The sequence below is a fragment of the Opisthocomus hoazin genome, chromosome W (genome assembly GCF_030867145.1).
Source record: "Opisthocomus hoazin isolate bOpiHoa1 chromosome W, bOpiHoa1.hap1, whole genome shotgun sequence".
Lineage (NCBI taxonomy): Eukaryota > Metazoa > Chordata > Aves > Opisthocomiformes > Opisthocomidae > Opisthocomus > Opisthocomus hoazin.
Window position 1 is genome coordinate 29,370,633 of NC_134453.1, and position 23,826 is coordinate 29,394,458.

Sequence of the window (23,826 nt, forward strand, 5' to 3'; positions counted from 1 at the left end):
GGCTGTTCAGCCTGGAGAAGAGAAGGCTCTGGGGTGACCTTATAGCAGCCTTCCAGTACCTGAAGGGGGCCTACAGGAAGGATGGAGAGGGACTTTTCACAAGGGTGTCTAGTGATAGGGCAAGGGGGAATGGCTGTAAACTAAAAGAGGGCAGATTTAGATTAGATATTAGGAAGAAATTCTGCACCATGAGGGTGGTGAAACACCTGAACAGGTTGCCCAGAGAAGCTGTGGCTGCCCCCTTCCTGGCAGTGTTCAAGGCCAGGTTGGATGGAACTCTGAGCAACCTGGTCTAGTGGAAGATGTCCCTGCTCAAGGCAGGGGCGTTGGAACCAGATGATCTTTAAGGTCCCTTCCAACCCTTACCATTCTGTGATTATCCACCCCTTATTCTATACCATCTAGGTCATGCCCAGGTCCCCCATTTTCCAGTTTATCACCACCACTTTCCCTGTCTTAAATATACACACACAGATATAATTCCCTTAGTGTATGGATCATCCCTCTAAAATGTCTGAGTTCATTTCAACCATGGTCTTGTGCTTCATCTATCCTAACAGACTTTCAGGGCAGGAGAGATGATGTGTGGTGTTGGACTGTTGTATGCTGCACACAGAGCTTGCAGCTGGTATACCTGGCGCAGGCTATGCCCACAGTCTGCAGTTTGGAGATGCCAGTCTTGAAGTCGCTGGATGCCAGTTGCTGAAGCCAGGTCCAGTCCCATCACCACTACAATTTGCTCAGTTTCATCAAAGACCATCCTTCATTAATTTAGGTGATTTTTACTGTAATACCATTGATATGGCATATAGCAACTATAGTAGTGATGATACACAGTGACAGGGCTATTTAGCAATTAAAACCACACAATTTAATTCATTGACTGTTCTCACCCAAAATCAAATCCCTGTGAGTTACATATAGGATTTCCCCACCCTTCTGCATCACCCACCAAGTGCACCCAGGTCTTTGATCAAAACCAGTCCCATGGATGGGTTTGCATTTGCCTGAGGCAGGACTAACCCAGATTGTCTTCCCTAGCATATTCTTCAAGTGCAGTACAGGGACTTTATGTCATTCGATAGTATGTGGAAGGACCAGATAGACTGGCAGATCCCCTTGTGTTAACAAACCAAGAGGCCTTTGCTAAATGTGTACTCCAGTGTTTGAAGGACCAACCCCACACTGCTATCAGTGTAGGTCTTAGCAGTCCATTGTATCATTTGATTTTCCCAGAGGCTGGCGCATAATAGGAGATGTGATACATCCACTCAATACCATGGCTCTTTGTCCCAGGTGTCTATGAGCTTGTTTTGGAAATGAGTCCTGTTGTCCGACTCAATTCTTTGAGGTGACATGTCACCATAGGACTTGCTTTTCAAGGCCCAGGGTAGTGTTCTGTTTGGTGGTATGGGGCACAGGATATGTTTCTAATGATCCAGGGGTTGCTTCCATGCCGAGTTTCAGCATCCATGCAGGGACAGGAACGATTCCCACACATTGATACAATGCACAGCCGATTCCCCTTTATTGGTCTGCTTGCGTGGTTGTATACATTTTTCATATCTGCACACGCGATCACGCTTATTCGGATAGGCTACAGACATAAATCATGCGCTGTTCACGCACCCCACATTCCCTTATGATTGGTAAATATGCACTAACGCCAATAGCAACAGACCGCCTCCATGTCCTTGAACACATCTTGTTTTTGCTAACCCACATCATGTTTATTCTTAGCTGTCCTTTCCAGCGGCCTGTCCAGCTATGCTAACTGTTTTGCTTAAGTGGCCTAGTCATGCTAACTCTCAAACTACATCGACCCCAACCCTTCCACCATTGTGAGCACAAGGCACTTGCCTTGGCGGGTTTGTGGGAGTGTGATAAAGTCAATCTGCCAGGCCTCCCAGTATTCGTATTTCAGACATCATCCTCCATACCACTGAGGCTTTACCCACTTGGCTTAGTTCCTTGCAGCACGTTTCACATTGATGGATAACCTGTGCGATAGTGTCCATGGTCAAGTCCACTCCTTGGTCACGAGCTCATCCACAGGTTGTATCTCTTCCTTGATGGCCTGAGGTGTCATGGGCCCACCAAGCCATAAAACATTTCACCCTTCTGTTGCCAGTCCAGATCCACCTGAGCCACTTCAGTCTTGGCAGCTTGATCCACCTGCTGGTTGTTTTGGTGTTCCTCAGTGGCTCAAAGCTTGCGTACGTGGGCATCCACGTGATGCACTTCTACAACCATCTTCTCTAGCTGGGAAGCCATATCTTGCCACAAAGGGGCAGCCCAGATGGGTTTGCCTCTGCGTGGCCAGTTGCTCTGCTTCCACCATTTTAACCACCCTCACAGGGCATTTGCCACCATCCATGAGTCTGCGTAAAAATAAAGCACTGACCACTTTTCTTGATCGGCAATGTCTAAAGCCAGCTGGATGGCTTTCACTTCTGCAAAGTGGCTCGATCCACCTTCTCCTTCAGCAGTTTCTGTGACTTGTCATGTAGGACTCCATACAGCTGCATTCCTACAATGCGACAGGACCCATCCATGAACAGGTAATATTGCTTCTCGTTTTCTGGCAGTTTATTAGACAGTGGGGCCTCTTCAGCACATATCACCACCTCCTCCTTTTGGCCAATCCATGATCATTTCCAAGGTTCCTGGGTGACTGGGGTTTCCCATTCAGGCCAGCTATGTGATCAGTGTGACCCACTTACTCCACATAGCATCAGTGGCATGATATGTGTAGAGGGACCCTCTCTTTGAACATCCAGCCCAGGACCGGCAATCGTGGTGCTAGGAGGAGCTGTGCTTCAGTGCCGACCACTTCTGACGCAGCTCAAACTGCTTCATATGCTGCCAGAATCTCTTTTTCAGTGGGAGTATAGTGTGCCTCGGATCCTCTGTATCCCCGACTCCAAAACCCCAGGGGTCAACCTCGAGTCTCCCCTGGTGCTTTCTGCCAGAGACTCCAGGTTGGGCCATTCTTCCCGGCTGTGGTGTAGAGCACACTTTTAACATCTTGTCCTGACCGGATTGGTCCAAGGGCTATGGCATGAACTATCTCCCATTTAATTTCTTCAAAAGGCTTGTCATGGTGCAGGGCCCCATTCAAAACCATTCTTCTTCTGGGTCACTTGATAGAGAGGACTTACAATCTGGCTGTGATTTGGGCTATGCATTCTCCAAATATTCACAACACCTAAGAAGGCTTGTGTTTCCTTTTTGCTGGTTGGTGGAGACATATCTGCTATTTTGTTTATCATCACATCCATGGGCATCTGATGATGCCCATCTAGCCATTTTATTCCCAAAAACTGGATCTCCTGGATGTCGTCAATATATTGTCGGTGTTCTGGAGCTTCACCCTTTTCCAGTGCAGTCCATGGCAGATGGTAGTGCTGTGTTTCCACTCTGGGGCAGTCGATTCCAGGTGTACTGGATGCCCCTCCAGGTGAAAGCAAACTGTGGCCTGCACTCTGCTGCCAAAGGGATGGAGAAGAATGCATTAGCGATGTCAGTGGTGGCATACCACTTGGCTGCCTTTTAACTCCAGCTGATATTGAAGTTCTAGCATGTCTGGCACAGCAGCACTCAGCGGTGGTGTGACTTCATTCAGGCCACGGTAGTTTATTGTCAGTCTTCACTCTCCAGTAGATTTTCTCACTGGCCTTATCGGACTATGAAAGGGGTGAGAAAGTCTTGCTGATCACTCCTTGACTCTCCAGCTGGCAGATCAGCTGAAGAATGGGTATAAGGGAGTCTCGGTTAGTGCGATGCTGTTGTTGGTGCACCGTTGTGGTAGCGATTGGCACCTGTTGTTCTTCAACCCTCAGCAACCCCACAACAGAAGGGTCTTCCACGAGACCAGGCAAAGTAGACAGCTGTTTAATTTCTTCCGTCTCCAAAGCAGCTATGCCAAAAGCCCACCGATACCCCTTTGGGTCCTGGAAATACCCTCTCCTAAGATAGGCTATCCCAAGGATGCACAGAGCCTCGGTGCCAGTTACAATGGGGTGCTTCTGCCAGTCCTGCCCAGTGAGGCTCACTTCAGCCTCCAATACACTCAGTTCTTGGGACCCCCCCGTCACTCCCGAAATGCAAATGGACTCTGACCCTTTGAAATCTGATGGCATTAAAGTACACTGCGCACCAGTGTCCACTAGAGCCTTATACACTTGTGGATCTGACATGCTAGGCCATCGAATCCACACCGTCCAATAAAGCTGGTTGTCCCTTTCCTCCACCTGGCTGGAGGCAGGGCCCCTCTAATCCTGGTCAGAGAATGTTACTCACTTCCAGTAAAAATGACTTAGAGGTCCCTTCAAGAGGATCAGAAGCAAGATCAAATTGTCTGCTTTGTCTGGAGAACTGCCCACTGGAAACTGGAGCAGCATTTTTTTTGGAAGAGTCCCCTTTCGTGACTGTCTTTCCTTGCAACTTACCCAATTGTGCCTCTAGATTGAGATAGGTTTTCCATCCCACTTCCTCATGTCCTCTCCGTGGTCACACAGATAAAACCACAGGGTGCCCCGTGGTGTATAGCCTCTGTATCGTCTCTCTTGAGCAGAGAAATGCTTGCCCCTAATAGCTGAGATGCTGGCCCATACAGGTGGGGAGTAGGACATATTCTCTTTGATCTGTTGGACCTCCTGAGATAGTTTCTCCACAGCCGAGATGAGGGAGGAAGAGAAGCTTTCTTCATATTGCCGGAGTCTGACAGCCACTTCATCCACTGTTGGTGCCTCTTTACCTTTCCATTCTACTACTGCCAGTGAGTTGGCATATGAGGATGGTGAGCTCCGTACATACTTCCTCCACATGGGTCGTATTCATTTGACTTCATCTGGGTCTGTGGATAAGTGCGCATTGTCCGGGTCATAGTAAACCAGCTCCCACACAGCTAATTCCCTCAAATACTGAATACCCCTTTCCAATTGGTCCACTTGCCAGGATAACATACAACATCCTCACTGAAGGGGTACCTTTCCCTTAGGCCTGACAGAAGTCGCCTCCAGAGGCTGAGGACTTGTTCCTTTTTCCCAATTGCCTTGTCAATGCCCCCTTCCCTGGCCAGGGATCCCAGCTGCTTGGATTCCTTGCCCTCTAATTCCAGGATACTGGCCCCGTTATCCCAGCACCACAGCAGCCAGGTGACAATGTGCTCGCCTGGGTGGTGGCTGAAATCTTTCTGCATATCTCGCAGTTCACTCAGGTATAGGCATCAGGTGACTGTATCTGGCTCTGGCTCCTTCATCCTGCTCTTGTGATGGCTCTGGTTCATTGTCATCCCTTACTAGGTGAACTGATATTTTTGTGTTTGTCTTCTCTATAGGGGTTAGCGATACCGGCACAGGCTGGTTTTCTAGTTTAGCTGCAGTGCCTGTTCCAGGCCTTGGAGGAGCTGGAGCGCCTGTTGCAGAGGTTGAGGTAGCTGTGGGGGTTGTGGTATCTGCAGTGACCATTGGTTTGTTTTCTACCTCTTTCCTTTCAGAGCACTGAGTAGTGTTGAACAGGGTTCGGTAGGTGTGGGCCAGAGCCCAGCACATTGCAGTGATTTGTATCTCCCTGGAATTCCCAGGGTGGCAGCACACTTCTTCCAAATATTCTACTAGTTTGTCAGGATTCTACACTTGCTCAGAGGTGAAGTTTCAAAACACTGGGTGTGCCCACCGTCCTAGGCATTTGCCCATACTGTTCTACACACCCACCCACTCATAGCTCTCCAGCCTGGAGGCAAATCTGTGAAGAATATTTTTAACGAGTTTTTTAACCCTAAACAAGACCTGAAATCCATTCAGGAGACAGAACAATAGGAGCATGCCTGCTTAAACATCCTACGCATACTCAAAATTCTCAAAAGCTGTTATGACTAGCCTGAAGGGGAGAGGAGGGGTGAAAGAGTGGGGTAAAGTATCCCCTCCACTTTTCCCTATTGATTTGGTTTGATTATTAATAAATTCCAAAAGATAGCATCTGAGGTATGGAAACGACTGCAATGCTGCATAAAAATACAAGCCTAACTTCATGCCCCTTGATGTTACCATAAGTCGATATTATACAGTACAGCAAAAAGATAATCCTTATCCTTTTCCCAGAGGTGAACATCACCACAGTGAATACATAATACAAGAAGGATTTATATACCACAATCATACGACCAAGCAAAACATCGTTTTGACCAGCAACTATTTAACTAATGTAATATGTTGGCGTGGGTTACGGATCTGTTGTAACGATGTGACCCCAATATGAGTATGATCGTTCACAGAATCACAGAATCACAGAATCACAGAATAGTAGGGGTTGGAAGGGACCTCTGTGGGTCATCTAGTCCAACCCTCCTGCCGAAGCAGGGTCACCTACAGCAGGCTGCACAGGACCTTGTCCAGCCATGTCTTGAATATCTCCAGAGAAGGAGACTCCACAACCTCCCTGGGCAGCCTGTTCCAGTGCTCTGTCACCCTCAGAGTGAAGAAGTTCTTCCTCATGTTCAGATGGAACGTCCTATGCTTCATTTTGTGCCCATTGCCCCTTGTCCTGTCACTGGGCACCACTGAAATGAGTTTGGCCCCATCCTCCTGACACCCACCCTTTAGATATTTATAAGCATATATTAGGTCCCCTCGCAGCCTTCTCTTCTTCAGGCTGAACAAGCCCAGCTCCCTCAGCCTTTCCTTGTAGGAGAGATGCTCTAGTCCCCTCATCATCCTTGTAGCCCTCCGCTGGACTCTCTCCAGTAGCTCTTCATCTTTCTTGAACTGGGGAGCCCAGAACTGGACAGAGTACTCCAGATGGAGCCTCACTAGGGCAGTGTAGAGGGGAAGGAGAACCTCCCTCGTCCTGCTGGCCACACTCCTCCTAATGCATCCCAGGATCCCATTGGCCTTCTTGGCAGCCAGGACACACTGCTGGCTCATGGTTAACCTGTCGTCCACCAGGACACCCAGGTCCCTCTCCGCAGAGCTGCTCTCCAGCAGGTCCACCCCAAGCCTGTACTGGTGCATGGGGTTGTTCCTCCCCAGGTGCAGGACCCTGCATTTGCCTTTGTTGAACCTCATCAGGTTCCTCTCTGCCCAGCTTTCCAGCCTGTCCAGGTCACGCTGAATGGCAGCACAGCCTTCTGGCGTGTCTACCACACCTCCCAGTTTGGTGTCATCAGCAAACTTGCTGAGGGTACATTCTAACTCTTCATCCAGGTCGTTGATGAAGAAGTTAAACAAGACTGGGCCCAGTACTGACCCCTGGGGGACACCACTAGTTACCAGCCTCCAACTAGACTCAGAGCCGCTGATGACAACCCTCTGAGTTCTGCCATTCAGCCAGTTCTCTATCCACTTCACCGACCACTCATCCAGCCCACACTTCCTCAGCTTCCCTAGGAGGATATCATGGGAGACAGTGTCGAAAGCCTTGCTGAAGTCCAGGTAGACAACATCCACGGCTCTCCCTTCATCTACCCAGCCAGTCATGTCATCGTAGAAAGCTATTAGATTGGTCAGGCATGATTTCCCCTTGGTGAATCCATGTTGACTAGTCCTGATAACCTTCTTTTCTTCCACTAGCTTGATGATGGCCTCCAGGATAAGCTGCTCCATCACCTTTCCCGGGATGGAGGTGAGGCTGACCGGCCTGTAGTTCCCTGGGTCCTCCTTCTTGCCCTTTTTGAAGATTGGAGTGACATTGGCCTTTCTCCAGTCCTCGGGCACCTCTCCTGTCCTCCAGGACCTCTCAAAGATGATGGAGAGTGGCTCAGCAATGACATCCGCCAGCTCTCTCAGCACTCATGGGTGCATTCCATCAGGGCCCATGGATTTGTGGACGTCCAGATCACTTAAGCGATCCCTCACACAGTCCAATTCGACCAAGGGAAAGTCATCCTCTTTGTAGGCTTCTTCTCTTACCTCCGGGGCCTGGGATTCCTGAGGGCCAATCTTAGCACTGAAGACTGAAGCAAAGAAGGCATTCAGTAGCTCTGCCTTCTCTGCATCCTCCGTCACCAGGACACCCACCTCATTCAGCAGCGGCCCCACATTGTCCCTAGCCTTCCTTTTGCTGCTGATGTAGTTGAAGAAGCCCTTCTTGTTGTTTTTGACATCCCTTGCCTTTATTAGTCATTCACCTTTATTAGTCAGCAAAAACAAGGTTTATATAGCAAAACTATTACAGCATCTGAATGGTTAAACCCCCAACCCATATATAGGCAAAACTACTGCAACTCGTTGTGATTGGTGCAGAGCTGCATCTCGAAGTGAAAACAGTACTGTGGCAGGAAACAACAACGTGGCAGGAAGGAAGTGACAGTGTGGCAGGAAACGGTGACATTCCCCCTGCTCCAGTGTCCCGAGCTCGTCGCTCTGCCTTCCCAGCAGGGTTCCGTGTCAGCCGCTCCCAAGGCTCACTTCCGGATCGGAACCTGGGTTGCTCAATGCACCAAACTATGTCCCCTCTCGTCCAGCCAGGACTCCACAGTAATAAATGCATATAACCAATTGTAACAAAGTTGTTTTAACACACTCTGGTCAGCCCTGCTGTTGTCACAATCTTTTGTGTCCCATGTTAGGCGCTAAAAAGGACTGTGGTGGTTTAGCCGTAGTCAGCAACAGAGAACCGTGCAGCTGCTCTATCACCACTCCCCTGGGTGGGGTGGGGAGGAGAATCAGAAGGAAAAGGCAAAACTTGTCAGTTGGGATAAGGGCGCTTTAACAGAACAGCAAAAGAAGCAAACAGTAACAACAATAATACTGATAAAAATAGATAAAGCGCAGGCACTCCACAGTGCCATTTTATCACTGTTCGATGCCCATTGTGCTCCTGAGCAATGATTAACCTCCCCCTGTCCAGCTCCCTGATGTCACATGGTATTGAATACCCCAGTTGTTTGTCTAGTTTGGGTCAGCAGTCCTGGCTGTGTCCCCTTCCAGCTTGCTGAGAAAATTAACCCTATCCCAGCACAACCCAGGACACAGTAACAGAAACAGTGAGGATGGGTACCACGTATCAGTGAAGACAGTGAAGCAACAAACAAGTTGTCTGAAAATGTAGCCTGGATTCTGTGCTATACACATTTTCATTTTCATTTCTCAGTTTCCCATTGAATGTTATTCTTCTGTTTTTGCTATTGACAACAACCTGCTGTTTGCTGTTGGAAAATAAATTGCATTGTTGTAAACAGTGGTACTAGACCAGCTGTGAATCATTAAAATATTGCCTCTAGTCACCAACAAATAACAAGCACAGCAAGACATTTCCTACGTTCTATGTTCTTAAACCCTGTTTTCTAAACCCTTTGACATGAAAATCTTTGTGATGGTGTTTCTTAAAACCAAATGGAGTTAGTGTCAAAATTCAAGACCTTGATTATGTACTGTCAGAGTCACTTTGCTGAATTTTCAAGGGCTCCACACTGGTGGGAAGAGAGCAGGCGGTGGACTGGGATGGCAGCTCCATGAAAAGGCAACCCTGTCTCTCTGTGTGCTGTATGCGTATCTCTGCCTATGAACTTGGAATATGTGCTGCCTGAACAGCTGACTTCTGCTTCCCAGTCACACAGCCTGCTGCAGAATACTCACTGTTCCCTGACGGGGGAGACTGAGACAGCTCCTCCAGCCGTTATTGCTCTCCCAGTACACTCCCTTTCCTATCGGCAGCCAGCCAGGCATGATCCTTCTGAATGCTCACCATGTCCTCATCCCTAAGGTACCAAAACTTGGGTTTGTCTAAGCTGACAAGAGTCCTACTTCGATATCTGTGTTCCTATTATACCACTTTTTCCTTGATTAGTTAAATAACTAGACAGAAGTGGTACTGCTTCCCCCTCAACTTTTACTAAGTAGATGTTGAACTAGGAAGACATCTAGAAATTCATCCCGAGCCTAAAAATCAACTGAAGGCGGAAGGGGACATAACCTAGCTCACTAGAGATGAGCCCAGGTGTGGCATGCCAGGGTCAGGGGTGAGATCGAAAGACCAGCTCAAGTGCATCTACACCAATGCACGCAGCATGGGCAACAAACAGGAGGAGCTGGCAGCCATTGTGCAGCAGGACAGCTATGACTTGGTCGCCATCACAGAAATGTGGTGGGATGACTCTCATGACTGGAGTGCTGCGATGGATGGCTGTAAACTCTTCAGAAGGGATAGGCGAGGAAAGAGAGGCGGTGGGGTGGATCTGTATGTTAGGGACTGCTTCAATTGTGTAGAGCTCAATGATTGTGATGACAAGGTTGAATGCTTATGGGTAAAGATGAGGGGGAAAGCCAACAAGGCAGACATCTTCCTGGGGGTCTGTTACAGACCACCCAGCCAGGATGAAGAGGCAGATGAAGTTTTCAACAAGCGGCTGGCAGAAGTCTCACAATTGCTAGCCCTTGTTCTTGTGGGGGATATAACTTACTGGACATCTGCTGGAAATGCAACACAGCAGAGAGGAAACAGTCTAGGAGGTTCCTGGAGTGTGTGGAAGATAACTTCCTGACACAGCTGGTAAGTGAGCCTACCAGAGGAGGTGCCTCACTTGACCTGCTGTTTACTAACAGAGAAGTGATGGTCAGAGGCTGTCTTGGGCTTAGCGACCATGAAATGATAGAGTTCTCAGTTCGAGGTGAAGTTAAGAGGGGGGCCAGTAAACCACCACCATGGACTTCCAGAGGACAGACTTTGGCCTGTTCAGGACGCTTGGTTGAGAGGGTCCCCTGGGAAAGAGTCCTGAAGGGCAAAGGGGTCCAGGAAGGCTAGACATTCTTCAAGGAGGAAGTCTTAAAGGCAAAGGAGCAGGCTGTCCCCACGTGCCGCAAGATGAACCGGTGGGGAAGACAACCGGCCTGGCTCAACAGGGAGCTCTTGCTGGGACTTAAAAAAAAAGGAGGGTCTACCACTGCCGAGTTTCAGCATCCATGCAGGGACAGGAACAACTCTCACACATTGATGCAATGCACAGTCAGTTCACTTTATTGGTCTGCCTCCGTGGTTATATACATTTTCCATATCTGTATATGCGATCACGCTTATTCGGATAGACTGCAGACATAAATCACGCGCTGTTCACATGCCCCACATTCCCTTATGATTGGTAACTATGCACTAACGCCAATAGCAACAGGCCGCCTCCACGTCCTTGAACACATCTTGTTTTTGCTAACCCACATCATGTGCACTATGAGAACTTTCTCAGTGGCTATTCTTAGCTGCCTTTTCCAGCGGCCTGTTCAGTTATGCTGTTTTGCTTAAGCGGCCTAGTCACGCTAACTCTCAAGCTACATCAACCCCAACATACCACCTATGGAAGAAAGGGCAGGCGACTCAAGAGGAGTACAGGGGTCTCATTAGGTCATGCAGAGAGGAAATTCGAAAGACAAAATCCCAGCTAGAACTCAGGCTGGCCACTGTTGTAAGGGACAACAAAAAATGTTTTTACAAATACATCAACATCAAAAAGAGGGCCAAGGAGAGTCTCCATCCCTTATTGGATGCGAGGGGGAATATTGTCAACAAGGTACTTAATGCCTTCTTTGCCTCATTCTTTAATAGTCAGACTGGTTATTCCCAGGGTATTCATCCCCCAGTGCTGGAAGGTAGGGAAGGAGTGCGGAACAAACCTCCCATAATCCAGGAAGAAGCAGTTAATGGCAAATTATAAAGAGGACGAGCAATAATGGAGAAGCCAGGAATATGTTTGTGCCGGTAACTTAGAGTTCCTAGAATTTGCTGCAGGTCCTCCACATTGGATGGATTTTGTCCTTCTATTTATTTCAGAGTATCCTGAGGGACAGAAGCAGCTCCTTTAATCAACCAGACCCCCAGGAATTTAACTTCCTGTGCAGGTCCCTGACACTTTGAGTCTGGAATTTCCAGTCCCAATTCAAGCAGTGTTGTCCGGATCTTTTCCATGGTGTCTTTTACACTCTCTTGATCCTCTCCCCCTATCAGGATATCATCAATGTACTGGTATACTGTACATCCAGGAGAAACAGGGATCTCTGCTAAAACCTTAGCCAAAGCATTGTGAGCGATGGTGGGGGAATGTTTATCACAGAATCACAGAATGGTAGGGATTGGAAGGGACCTCTGTGGGTCATCTAGTCCAACCCTCCTGCAGAAGCAGGGTCACCTACAGCAGGCTGCAGAGGACCTTGTCCAGGCAGGTCTTGAATATCTCCAGATATTATTATCTCCAGTTTATACCCCTGTGGAAGTTGGTTAAAAGTATATTGGATGCCTTTCCAAGTGAATGCAAACTGTGCTTTGTCCTGCTCACGGAGGGGAATCATGAAAAACATGTCTTTAACATCTAAGGCAGCCGTAAAGGAATGGGCAGCTCCTTGTATTATTGTCACCACTTCAGCAATATTCGGAACTGCGGCAGTTAGGGGTGCAGTATTGGCATTTAGGCGTCAATAATCTATGTCGCATCGGGATCAAGGACTCGTCATACGATCAATATGATCAGACAAAGCCAGTTTATTGCGCTACAAACCTGTGTTTATATAGACAAATTACTTCCTTGCCACGCGATAGCTCTAATGTGATTGGATGCATGCACTGTCCACGCGCCGTTCACTCGTACTTCTCAGTCTCTGATTTGTGTGACGTTATCAGCCACGCGCATCAAACTCCTCCTCAAGATTTTTGTCTGTCTTGCTTCTTGCGGTTAATGCAGGCCTTTTAGTTCCTCATTTCTTCGTGTTGTAACAGGCTTCAGACCGCAGTCGTCCTTGCCTATGTCCTTGAGGCCTGCTCCTTTATAGGCTGTCAAGAGTCAGGCTCAGAGTATCTGGAGGGCTCATCACATGGCCGTGGTTCTTCAAATATCCCACAAATCCCCCTTTTTGTTTTTGAGCCATCCAGATACCCTGCATCATTTTTGCCATTAACTTCTTTATGCATTGTAAAGCACAACTAAACATTAACAGCATAACAACCACCATAATTAACATTGTTATCCCTTGGCGTACCAGGTCTGCAAGCCATCCTGAGATCCCAAGATGCCTCAGCCAATCCGTAAGGCCAGACTCTACCTGTATAGCGTTCAGATTTTTTCGCAAGTCTGCCAATTGCTTATGGATGGACTGTGAGTGATCACTCAGGTTCACGCAACACATTCCCTCAAAATCTTCACAACCGTGACCATGCGCTAATAGCAAAAAATCTATTGCTGCTCTATTTTGTAAAACTGCATGCCTTAAGCTGTCTAAATCTTCTGTTAACTCAGATATTATTTTCGACATTATATTCATTTCTTTTGCAACTAAACATGCGAGCTTTCCTATGTCGGTTAATGCTTTTGAAGCTGCTTCCCAAGGTAATGAGTGCCAACACAACCCTTTCGGCCCTCTCATATAAAGTTAGATTTCCATCACAGTGGGGTGTTAATTTTCTTAACACTCTCTTTGCTCTTGTGTGATTTTTCAAGACATTCATTGGAGGTGCAAACATGATTAGCTTCCCAAAATAACATGGACCTCCATATGCCCTCACAGGTATCCCATGCCAAGCTTTATCCCCGCAAATCAAAAAATATCCCGGAGGAATGGCTTTTGCCGAATTATTAGTCCATGCCGCTAGAGTACTAACTTGATACTCGGAACCAGCCAAGCTATTACAAAAATCTCCTCCACTTTTCATAAAATCATATTCCACTTCACCTTTCGCATAATCATAATATTTATTCTTACTTGTTATGTTTGTCCAACCTGTTAAATTGTGCTGCCTAAACCTGTTTATCCCTTGTTTATAATTCCCAAGGTGGAAACATGAATCGTTTCCATTCATGGAGTCCAATAGGTCAGTTTCTTGGGGGTCCCAAGGTAATGACACATTTAGATAACTGATTACCAGGATCGCGGCAAATCCTCCCAACGGTACTCCTGGCCAACTCCTGCCTAGTGCATTTTCCCAGCTTTGCATCTTTGCCAGTACCGTGTCGTTTAGCCCTATTTCATTCTATACCTATCCTTTCCAATCATTAGGATCCCAATAAGGTGTTCCAATTAGACACATTCTAAAAGGATCAGTTACCGATTGCATTGATATACAAAACGACGTTTGGTTTGTTTGATTAGCAAATGTCAACCACATATTTGGCTGAGGATTGATGTTGGTCAAAGACGATACTTGGCCGTTTCCCATCAGCATCAATCCAAAAGCTACCCTTATCAGCATCCCCTTCTTTTCGCTCTCCATCGCTGTTTTTGGGTTTCCCACTCGTCGAGTAGTAGTTGCCAAGACCTGGGGATCAAAATTCCAGCTCCACACTCTTTACCTATAATACGATTATTAAAAATTATATGATATCAATTACATAGCTTTATAAGGTTAAAAAGCAATACAGCAATTATTTTCTGCTCTAAATTCTCTACTAACATTAGCCATTCAGCAAAAGCCTGTTCTCTTAGCTCCGCAGGTTCCCGCGGGGCTAAGGGTTGTTGCATAAATTGTTCTACCCATTGAATATACTAAAAGGTATTTACATTATGTTGACATGTTGTGCATAACCAGTTTTCAAACCTGTCTCTTATTCTGGACACTCTCCAATGTTCTTTGTAACAGATGAGACACTTTAACTTTATCCATGGTCTACATGCATGCCCATGTATCACACAACTCAACTGTTCCTCTCGTTCTGGTTTCCATTCAGGCCCTTGTGTCTGGGACCTGACTCAGTATTTGCCATGGGTTTCTAAGCTCCACCTCACCAATTGCACCTAAGTCAATTTTGTTATCCTTATGTAGCATCGTCAACCATGGGTGGAGTTGCTTCTGGACTCTCACCTTGAACCTTCGTAGGCTCATCTCGTTTCTGGGTCCTTTCCTCTATCCAAGGCTTTACCCACCTTGCTGGCACCCAAATTGGACCATTCTCTGCAAGGACACAAACATAACCTCTGTCAGTTAATTTTACCTCTACAGGCTCCTTCCATTCTCCTGTGATTAGATCCTGATACCTAACCTTCACTGGACTAGACTGCTGTGGATTAGTGTCTGATGATAATTGGTGTACTATGATCGGTGGAGAGATCCGACCCTCCGTGAGGCGCAAGTAATTCAATACATAAAGCGCTTTTGCAATACGTTCTGCCGGACTGCCTATTTCTCCCCCTTTTTGTTTTTGCAACAGCGCTTTCAATGTGCTGTGTGCACGTTCCACTATTGCTTGTCCCGTAGGGGAATGAGGTATCCCTGTTGTTCTCTGAATCCCCCATTGTTGACAGAACCTTGCAAAAGTCTTCGAGATATAAGCAGGACCATTGTCTGTTTTTATCCCTTGTGGGATCCCTAACGCTGCAATGGCGCCACACATGTGTTTGATAACATGGCGTGCAGTTTCTCCAGTTTGAGCAGTTGCCCAAACAGCGTGCGAAAAGGTATCGATACAGACATGAACGTATTCCTGGCGGCCAAATTCCGGAACGTGTGTCACGTCCATCTGCCAGAGTTGCAAGGCTTTTAGACCTCTGGGGTTAACTCCCATTCCAAGGCCAAAACCTACCTTTTGGCAAGCTGGGCATGACTGGACAATTCCTCTGGCATCTCCTACTGAGATGTTAAACTGTTTTGCTAACATTTTCGCAGACTGATGGAAAAACTCATGAGATAATCGTGCCTGCTCAAATAGATTTACTGCTCCCATTTGAGCAACTGCCACTAATTGGTCAGCTATATTGTTACCTGTCGCTAGCCCTTGTTGAAACTGATGGCTTCGAATATGGGTGATGAAATAAGGATGTTGCCTCTGAGACAGCAAATGCATTAATTGCAACAGCAATTTATGCAGAATAGCATTTTTTACTGGTTTGACCGTGGCCCTTTCCAAGCGGTAGGCAACTCCTACCACACATAGCGAATCTGAAACCACATTGATTGGTTCGTCCTGCCATCGTTGGAATGCCCAGACCACTGCCTTCAGCTCAAGAGTCTGGAGAGAATCATCTGCACTGCCTTTTAATATCTGATGATACCACTGACCCTGCAAACACCATGTGATCGCTCCCTTTCGTGATTTTCTTCCTGCGTCTGTAAATATTGTGATGCCCTGAACTGGAACTTCTGACCGTGTGGGAGTTTCTTCAAACTCCTGCGATTGCAGCAAAGGCAACCATCGTTCTGATGGGTAATGGTTTGCGATTGTCCCTGCAAAACCCGTCAGTGCCATTTGCATCCGTTCATCCATGATCATCAGCCATTGCAGATATTGCTGTGCTATGGGTATGTAAATGGTCTCTGGGTCTTTCCCTGACAAGTCAATAATTCTCTGTCTACCCTTTATTACCAATCCTGTCAGTAGTTCTAGACGTGTACTGACCGTTGTTTTTGGGTGGAATGATGAAAAGATCCACTCTAACACTCTAACTTTTGACTCTTCTATCTGAACCACCAGTCCCAATGGATGTCTACGACTCTGAGAAGAATTTATTATCATTAGCTGTAAAGAAACCCCTGGCATTTTCCTAAGCGCTATTCCGTCTTTTACCTTCTGCATAATGTGCTGTAAAGCTCTTTTCTGCTCCTTATTCAGTCGCCTGGAGTCGTTTGCCTGGCATGTCATTCCCAGCAATGGCATCAATGGCTCCAGGACATCATTTGTGAATCCACAGACTGTTCTGACCCATTGTATATCCCCTAGGAGTTTTTGGACATCTGCTAAAGTTTTTATTTCTGTTTTTAATTCTGTTTTTTGTGGCCGTACTGCAGCTCCCGTGATTACCCAACCAAGGTATGTCCATGGTTCCTTTTGCTGTACCTTTTCTGGAGCTATCCTAAAACCCCTGGGTTCTAATTCTTGTTTCAAGTCCTGCAGTAAATTTTCCTTGTCAACAGATGGCCCTGCTATTAGTATGTCATCCATATAATGATATATCAATAGCTCTTTATGCTTCTTCCTAAATGGCTGTAACGCCCAAGCAATGAATGTCTGACACATGGTTGGTGAATTTTTCATCCCTTGCGGTAAGACTATCCACTGATATCTTTTTTCTGGTTCCCCTTTGTTTATAGCCAGCACTGTAAACACAAATTTTTCGGCGTCATCTGGATGTAAAGGAATGGTAAAGAGACAGTCTTTGAGATCAACAATTAACAAATCCCAATGTTCTGGGATCATGACTGGAGATGGAAGCCCTGGTTGTAAGGCCCCCATGTCCTGAATTACTGCATTAATTGCTCGCAGGTCATGTAGGAACCTCCATTTCCCTGATTTTTTCTGGATTGTGAATATTGGCGAATTCCACGGACTAGTGGATGGAACAATATGTCCCGCTCTCAATTGCTCTGCTACTAGTTCTTTTACAATTTGCAGCCTATCCCTTTTTAGCGGCCATTGATCCACCCATACTGGTGTGGAAGTGGTCCAGGTCAGTTTTAGGACTGGCTGCTGCTCAATGACCGCCCCTAAAAATCCTGATTGGTGATTCTCACCCCCATTTGTGACAATACATCCCTACCAAGCAACGCAATAGGCAATGCTATCACGTAAGGTCGTGTGGTAATGCTTGACCCATCTCTAAATTCGAAGTTCACTTGTGCCTTGCTAATAAACGTTTGTTGTGATCCTCCAACACCTACCACGGCCATGTTAGCTGGGATTATTGGCCATGCTTTAAGCCACCAGTTCTTCGGAACAATGCTGACATCTGCTCCTGTATCTACCAGCATCTTTAATTGAATAGTGCCCCCTGCCGGATGAGATATTCGCACGCACTCCTCTGGTTTCCCCTTTTTTATGTCCAATGCCAATAGCACACTTGCCTCACCGGTTGATCCAAAACTCCCTGTTCCTCTTTCTATTGCCTGTGCTCTGGGAACAGCTGCTCTGAAGGGTATCAATTGGGCGATTGCTGATCCCTTTGAGATGTGAACAGGTGGAGACAACGTATAGACCATTATTTTTATAATCCCTTGATAATCCGCATCTATCACTCCTGGGACTACAAAAATCCCTCATCTAGACGTTGACGACCTGCCTAGGAGCAAAGCACTTAAACCGTGTCCTAAAGGCCCATTCATTTCCGAGTCTACTACTGTAACTTCCAGGGTTGTTAGCGTGACTCCTACTGCTGTTGCCACATCCACTCCTGCACTGCCGGCGGTGGCGGCGGCACAGCAGTCCAGGCACCCTGGACTTGTGCTGTCGCGCAAGGGCACTCCGCGCTCAACAATCTGTTTCCCGACTTTATGCATTCAGCTGTGTAATGGTTATCCCGCTTACAGTTACTACACCACTTGCTTCTCCTTTTCCCTTGAACTTCTTTCCCTACTTTTCGGCATTCTCTCTGAAAATGACCTTTCTTGCCGCAATTAAAACAACTTTTCTCCAGTTTCCCCCCGTTTTGTTTTTCGACCAGCGGTCGCACTGCTGCACCTATGGCAGCAGCCATGACCGTAGCCTTGTCTCGCTCTAACATGCGTTCTGCGGCTTCCAACATTGTTGCCGCATTCGCACCTCGAGGCAAAGCACTAAGAGCCCTTTTTGTTTCTTCATTTGCATTTTCAAAGGCTAACAGGTCTAAGAAATTTGCCTTCATATCCTCTCCTAAAACTGGATGGGCCATAATAGCACTATGTAAGTGGTCTATAAATTTCGCAAACGACTCAGCAGGTCCCTGCTTGATGTTTGTGAACGCTGGCCGTGCTTTCTCATCGGGAACTCCCATCAGCGCCTTAAATGCTAAATCCTGGCTCAGTTGCAGCACTTCTGGAGCAAACTGTGCTTGCCATTCAGGACGCACGAACGGACCCGCCCCCAACAGCATTTGAGACTGAACCCCATAGAGTGGATCACCCTGCTGTCTAGGTGTTGCAGCAACAGCATCACAGCTTTGCTGCCAGTGCTGGAAAAACTGCAACTGCTGTGATGGCGATAAAAGCATTCGCACTAACATTCGCATGTCATAAGGTGTAAGCAACGTTGCTGAAAAGATATGTTGGATAACCGACTGGGTATACGGAGATTTCAAACCATACTGCGTTACCGCTCCCTTCGCTTCCTTTTTTTCCAATCGAGCGCTTCCCAGACGTGACCCCCTTGGTTATCTATTATAGCCGGATATGCGGTTGGGAGTAGAACCCCTTCCACGAGCGCATCACGAACTATCCCCCTCCACCTGGCCCCAGGTCCCCCTTCCCCTCCCCCCATTTCTCCCAGCCCCCTCCCCCACAGTGCAGCGCAATTCGGAGGAGACAGGAGTGGGTTGGCCGAGTCAGGAAGTGGCGGTTCAGGTGGAGGCAACTTCTCCAATTTTGTAATCAGTTCTGCGATCTGACTGTCCTGCGACTCTCGAGCTCGTTCTCTTTCCTCTGCTGTCTGCGTCGCTGGTGTTCCTGGAGATGGCAGTGCTTCCATCTCGGGTTGGCCGATCGGTGACGATGATGGTGGTAGCAGTGCTTCGGGTGGTGTCGGTAGGAATTCCGGCGGCAGCCCTTTTCCTTTGCTTGGCGACCCTGCCGTGACGCTCTCACTTGCGGTTTCTGTTGTGCCCTGACCTCCTTTTTTCTTGCTTACTGGGGCAAGCGGAATACTGGGACCCACAAAAAGCATGGTCGTAGCTGAAGCGGACCCTCTTTACGGTGTGAACGCGGCGAAAGCCAATGCAGCAGCCCCCCTTTTGACTCTCATTTCTTTCTGTGTCTCATGAACCAGTCTCCACACCGTAGAGAATTTACTCACTTCCTTGGATCCCTTACTAACTTCTTCCCACAGTCTTTCGCGCATTTTGTCCCAAGTCTGCACCTCAAAAGCAGCGTTCACTGTGGGGATCAAATCATTTCTCTGTGTCCAAAGCAACAGAGACTTCAAGGTAAATGAGTCATATTGTAACCCTCTCGTAGAAAGGATGTGTTGGAGGAGCTTCACCACTGCCGACTCTTCTCGGGCCAGTGTGGACCCCATCTCCTCCCCGGCCGCCTGCTTGATCAGGGCAGGTTTTCCCTTAACTGCGCTAGGGGCCCCTTTTCACTCCTTTTTTTTTTTTTTCTCTTTTTCTCCTGAGTGCCGGGGCAGCACTCACCTTCGGCCGGCTTCCGCATCCTCCGTCGTCGGCTTCCCGCTTTCTCCGATCCGGCGCTGATCTGAGGGTCCCTGTTCGGGTGCCACTTGTCGCGTCGGGATCAAGGACTCGTCATACGATCAATATGATCAGACAAAGCCAGTTTATTGCGCTACAAACCCATGTTTATATAGACAAATTACTTCCTTGCCACGCGATAGCTCTAATGTGATTGGATGCATGCACTGTCCACGCGCAGTTCACTCGTACTTCTCAGTCTCTGATTCAAGTGACGTTATCAGCCATGCGCATCAAACTCCTCCTCAAGATTTTTGTCTGTCTTGCTTCTTGCGGTTAATGCAGGCCTTTTAGTTCCTGTTCTGGTTTGGCTGCAGCTGATCAACAAAAGCGCCACGCGGTCGCCCCTCCCCCCGCCGGGGTGCGGAGGAGAATGGAAACAGGCAGAAACTGGTGGGTCGGGATAAGGGCAGTTTAACAGAACAACAAACAAAGGGAACAGTAATACAACGATACAAGTAAGGGGAATACACAAAAAAAAATGCACGACCCAGAGAGCCGTTCTCCCAGACCGGACCGGCGCCCGCGCTCCCGAGCCGCTAGTGAGTTCCCACCGCCCAGCTCCCCCCCCACCGGAACCCAGCATGACGGCACATGGTATGGAATACACGGCTCTGTTTGGCCAGGTGGGGTCAGCCCCCCCCCCCCCCGGCTGTGCCCCTTCCTGGATTCTGGTGAAAATGAACCCTATCCTGGCCAAACCCAGGACAGTTCCTCATTTCTTAGTGTTGTAACAGGCTTCAGACCGCAGTCGTCCTTGCCTGTGACCTTGAGGCCTGCTCCTTTACAGGCTATCAAGAGTCAGGCTCAGAGTATCTGGAGGGCTCATCACATGGCCGTGGTTCTCCAAATATCCCACAAATCTACGGTGAAACACCATTGTCCGGTGGGTTTATTTACTGGCCACACTGGTGAATTATATGGTGAATGAGTCCTTCCAGTGATACCTCTTTTTTCCAATTCTACTACCACCCCGTCAATACCAGTAAGTGCTGCTGCTGGCAACGGGTATTGCCGAACATTAGTGATTTTAGAGGGGGGCAACGGTATGGAGGTTTCTAGCAGACTCCATGCCACTGTGCCTAACCCCTTTTCATGTCCTGCAAAGCTCCACACAGTTCCATCGGGGAGTTTCCACACTCACCCATGCAGCAAATCAAATCCTAAAAGATTAGTGTGTGCAGCACCCACTAACACTTCTTTCCTGGTCATTCTCTGTTCTCCTGGTAACCCGAGGGTAATTTTTGCAGTGGGGCATGTTTTTATCACACCATCAATCCCCATAAATTTGACTTTGCGTTGGGTGGGTTTTATGCCCAAAAGTTGTGCTGTGTTATTAGTGATTACTGACATTTGGGCCCCGGTATCGATGACAAATTCGGTTAATATTTTTCGGGGTCCAATGGGAAGGGCAATAATAGGTTCATTGACTTTACCAGGGAGCTATTGAATCGCCAGTATCCGCCGGGCAGGGTGGCTCACTGCCCTCCCCGGGGATGGGAGTTTTTTTGCTGGGACTCTGACAAATCAATCAAGTTAGATTCTGGTGCACAAGGCACAACACTGTCATAACCGAGAGATTCTCCGGTTGGACACTTTACCCCAACTGAATTATTTTTTCTAGTTAAGGATTGGACTAGTGCACGGAGATCTTCCGTAGGGACACCGTGCGGGAGCTGTCGAGGTACCCCCATGTCCAGGGCTTTATGCCACAACCCATTTCGCTCCTTATCAGGTTTAAATCTCCCGTCAGATTTAGGGTTGTGAGTATGCATTCAATCAGATTTGGAGTTTTTTATGTGGACCTGGAGAATCCTTTGGGTAGGATCGGGGGGTTTTTCACCAGTTAGGGTAGCCCAGCCCATTTGGCGCCTGTACTTGTCTATTTCCTGTACATATTCATTCCAGGTGGGTATATGGCCAGGCCGACCCCGACCACGGTTAGGGCTATCACGAAGCTCCCGTATGCGGTTTCGAGTTTCGACCATAAATGGCTTAAGGCAATCGGGGAGACCACGGATGAGAGGGGCTAGTCGGTCTGGGTCAATAGGAGCTAGCATCGGGGATTTTCAGAACTCCTCCCGGTCATACATGGCTTGCAGACAAGCTGCTTTTTGTACTGCTGCAGACAGGTCAGAGTAACCCTTAGCTCTAATCTCTAGCGGCTCTCCCCTTTCCTGCGGATCCATACCGCCTGCCCAGTAGGCTGCTCGACTGGTTAGGGAATAGCAATGATCTCCTGGCACAGTGGTTAAAAACACTCCAGGTCCCCAGGTGTCTCCCGCTTCATCCTCACTGAACATAATTCTATCTCCGCCCTCAGCAGAAACTCGCCACACATATTCAACAGCTGACTCGCTTGGTCGCCTCGAGTATTTCTCTTTTATTCTTTCCAACTCTGTCGGTGTCCACGGCACGGTACATGCAGTGGTATGGATCTCATCATCATCATCAACAGCAATTTCAGTTTTAACCAGAGGTCACAAGGGAATCACTTGGGATTTAAAAGTCCCTTCGACTTCACTGACCTCCTCATCATCACTATTACACCAAAAATTTTCAGTCTGCATTCCTGAATTCGGGCAACGCATTAACCTATGAATATGCTGGACCGGGGCAGAAGGCTGCATTTTATCCAAAAGTGCATTCATCTTTTCCAACAACATCCTAAGTTGCTGAGCCTCACCCCTGAGTCTAGCATTTCAATGTTCTATATTTCTATTTTCCCCCAAGAGCTCATCAACTTGGTTTTCTAATTTCTCATTTTCGCTTGTAAGTTTACTAACCCGAGTTTCTAATTTTTCTCCTGTCTCCTTCTGGAAAGCTAATGCTGATTTTGGCACCTCATTTTCTGATTTTAAAGCTGCCTGTTCTATGGCAGAGACCAGAGTAGGAGCAGGGGCTTCCTTAGCTTCTTTTTGTGCACAAGATAAACAGGCGCCTAACACCACACAAATCACTCCTTTATCTTTACCTGTTCAGAGCTTTTGTGAAGCCTGACAATGTTCAATATGTTCTACTACTTTCTCTTCGTCCTTCCAAAGCTTCTGGGCCCACTCCTTCCTGGCTTGGGAAGGGGCACAACCATATTTTTGCAGCAGTCTATCCATGGCAATCCTGTCCGTGATGCCAATTTTCTGTTGCGTTATAAGGGATGGAGTAATTTGGCAGAAAATAAACCCCCTTGCGTTCTAACTCTCCTCACCAGAGTGGGAGGCTAGGTGCGGCTAGGTTTAAATTCTGAGTGATATCCAATTTGCCACTACCAGTCCAGTCACGTTTAATATGTATATTAAACTACCACGATTCTGGATACACTAATAGCGGTCTGCACCTTCAGTCCAGTCGTGCTCATGAACTAGCACAGCCGCACTCTAGGGTTCGGTCATGTTCAGTGAGAAACTGTGACAACTGGCTACTTAAACAGTGCAGTTTTATTTCTGCAACAGATATATAGGTTTTTTGAATTGCCGGTGACAGTGACTGTCTGCAAGAAAGCACATGCAACTATGATGTTATGAAGTATAAAATGCGTGAAAAGGTTATAAATAATACAGCCTGGCTATAAAAACTAGGGAGTAACTCTCTAGAGAGATTTCTAAGATTCCCGAGAAAAGCGCTTAATCTAAGTCTCACCCAAGGCGTCCCAAGGGTGGGAGAAGCAAGGCTCAGCCTGTTGGCCAATCCCGGTTGTCAGAGGAAGTCTGAGATGGAGTTTCCCTTGACTTGCTCACGGTGTTATCTTCTTCTCCGAAAATCCCCC

The 23,826-nt window shown here is 47.6% G+C and overlaps 1 pseudogene; it reads right to left on the reverse strand.

Moving 5' to 3' along the window:
* Window positions 1-23,826, reverse strand: part of LOC142365479 (integrin alpha-2-like) — a 118,291-nt pseudogene that overhangs the window by 42,727 nt on the left and 51,738 nt on the right.